Genomic DNA, 2,848 nt, shown 5'->3' on the forward strand with positions numbered 1-2,848 from the left:
ATCAGCTTGTGATTCACCTCAGCTTCGCATGTCTGGAAGGCAGCTGGGCCTTGCCGGGAGATGAAGAAGTGTATGGGTTGCATATCTCATCTGTCTTTGACCATCTGTGCGAACCACAGACCAGTAGACCATATGATGGAAGGGAGGAGAAGGCAGACGTGAAGTTGTGGGCTGTCCCCAGAACTTGGTTTCCCATCTCTATTGCTGCAACCCTTCAAAGCCAGGGTTTCCCTGAAGGCCATTCTCTGTGGGGTAGCCAGGGAAGATTTTGACAGCTCCCAAAGAAAAGTCATGAAGTAAAATTCACTGCAGGGAGTCCCTTGTTTTCTCCAGCTTTTTCCTTGAGTTGACTGGAAGAGTTGCCGTGGAAAGAAGGAGGATTCGGAGGCCATGGCTTGGTTGCAAAACAACTTTATTAAGTCCAGAGAAGAAAAGGAGGTGCCTCAGAGAGAGCACGTGGAAGATCAGTAGGATGCAGTAGAGTTCCTGCAGGGTGTCCATCTGCCCACTCTAAAGAGGGAGGAAGAGAAAGGGCAACAAGTTCTCCCATGCTGGTCTGAGGACACACAAATGGCAAAATAAAGAGATGGAGAGGAGAGAGGAGGAGAAAGGCACAGTGGCTTGAAACTCTAATTACAATGTCCCAAAGCTCTATCTTTATCCCAGAACTAGGTTCTGAGGTCTTGGAGGTTCGTGCCCAAGGATGTTGCCAGCAGATTTAGCAGGGACGGCATCTGCTGCCACCATAGCAGTTGGTGATGCAGGAGATGTCAAAGCCCCCAGAGCTGATGGGCACTCCGCCACAGCTGAGGATGTTGCCAACAGCAGCAGAGGTGGAGGATCCCACAGCAGTGTTCTGTGGGAAGGAGCTGAGGATGGGGCCAGGCAGGGTCACCAGCACAGGGGAGGGTTCAATGACGACATGGGAGTCCTGGCACTGCCTGACACAGCACTCATTGCAGCTGCTGGCCAGCGGGCAGGGGCCACAGGGCTGGCAGCAAGGGTCACAGGGCTTGCAGCAGGACATGGCTCGGGCTCACAGGTGCACCTAGGATGGAAGGAAGGGAGAAGCAGAGTGTGAGGACACAGGAGAACCAGCGCTGCCACCAAACACTCTGCACAATGTGGGCACCTCCTGTCCCCCACTGCAGTGCCCAGCTCAAAGCCCAGCCAAGTCCCAGCCTCTCTCTGTCTGCACAAGACCTTCTCTCCTGCCTTTTCCCCTCTGCCCTCTCCCAGCCCTGCACTATGACAGCCCCTCTCAACTGAGACCTCTGGCCAGGCAAGAGCTGCTCTGGAAGCAGCAGCAGGAGGAGGATTAGAAGAGGTTTCCCACTCACCTGATTCCTGAAGAGGAGGAGGTGAGAGAAGTGGATGAGAGAGCAGAGATTTGGGCTGCCTTTTATAGCAGTCCTGGCCTGCCTCAGGCGCAGAGGCTCCTTTGTGGAAGTGGTTATTTTGTGACCAGCTCATGGTAAATGCTAACCATCCAAGCTAATAATGGGGCTGTGTACTTGTTTCCTGCATTGCTGCCTTTTCATTTCCTGGCTTCTGCCATATGGCTTCCTATATGAAGGTCTCCTTCTGTAATTGCTATGTTGAGATGGTCAGTGATTTCCGGGGCAGAAAATGGCAGAACGCTCTGATCAAGGGCTGGTGGCATCCCTTGTGGTCAGGTGATGTTCACTTGGGTCATTTCTGATTGGATTCTTTATGGCAAAGTTTTCAGGAAATGGGCATCACTGTTGTGCTTCTTGCTCACATGCCTAATAACTGCAACATGAGGGGTCATGACAGAGCTTTTGATGTTCTTTCCATCTTCTACTCTGCTCCTTCTTACCTCCTGCTCTCTATGTGTCCACAGGCCAGTGTAGTGGGGATGTGTTGCCCTCTCTCCCTCAGCATGAATCAGATGGACACCCTGCAGGAGCTCCACTGCATCTTAGTGGCTGTTCCTGGTTCCTTCTGTGAGCCACTTCCTCTTCTTCCTTAGATTCATCAATGTTCCACATCCAAACCTGGACTTCCAAGTTGTCCTTTGTTCTGTGGCAACACTTCAGGTCTGCTCAGTGAAAAAGGTAGAGAAGCTGGGGATTTGCTATTAAACAAGTTTTATTTCTTCAAGAAGTTTTTGCAGCAGTGGGAGAAGATGTTGGAAAATTCTTTTGACCTCAACACCTAGTGTATGATCCCTATATTCTTGGTTAATGCTTAGTTTTGTAGCAGGCAGTGCTTAGTGCAAATACCAGAGATTTATGTGGCCTAATGCTTCCTCATTTACTTGTATCAGTGATTAATATGGATTGGCCAATATCTTAGTTTTGAGTACAAGGTTTGTGTGTCAGAATGATGACAGTAGACAAGAATGATGGAGTATTACTTTATGGCCTGATCATATATTTGGGATACTCTCAAAAAGAAAAGATTCATCAGAAGATCTGAGACCATATCCAAACAAGTTGATGGAAATATTTAACCTATGTGCCTGTATTCAAAAAAAAAAAAGGATGAATATGTATTAGTTTTTGAAATACAACCTGCTCTGTTAGGTTAGTGGGCATGCTTTGAGGAGACATCCCCATGCATCCAGCTCTCTAATAAAGAAACATCAGCTTTCTGACGTAGCTTTCTGAAATTGATTAGAGAGTTTATTTCCCGGTTTTTGGTGGCAGCAGGGCCTTGAGCAGCCTGGTCTGGTGGAACGTGTCCCTGGCCATGGCAGTGGGTGGGACAAGATTGTCGCACCTAAACCCTTTGATGACAGTGATCTGTGGGCTGTCCTTGGCAGGCCCTGTCTTCACCAGGTTCCATTTTCCTTTATCTGTCTTGCAGTCCCCTTTGCGCACAG

At 49.1% G+C, this 2,848-nt stretch overlaps 1 pseudogene; it reads right to left on the reverse strand.

Annotated features, from left to right (window-relative positions):
• Positions 1-718: 718 nt before the first annotated feature.
• On the reverse strand, positions 719-1,473 carry LOC132084252 (feather keratin Cos1-1/Cos1-3/Cos2-1-like; annotated as a pseudogene).
• Positions 1,474-2,848: the final 1,375 nt, after the last annotated feature.

This window comes from Ammospiza nelsoni, chromosome 26 (genome assembly GCF_027579445.1).
Source record: "Ammospiza nelsoni isolate bAmmNel1 chromosome 26, bAmmNel1.pri, whole genome shotgun sequence".
Taxonomy (NCBI): Eukaryota; Metazoa; Chordata; class Aves; order Passeriformes; family Passerellidae; genus Ammospiza; species Ammospiza nelsoni.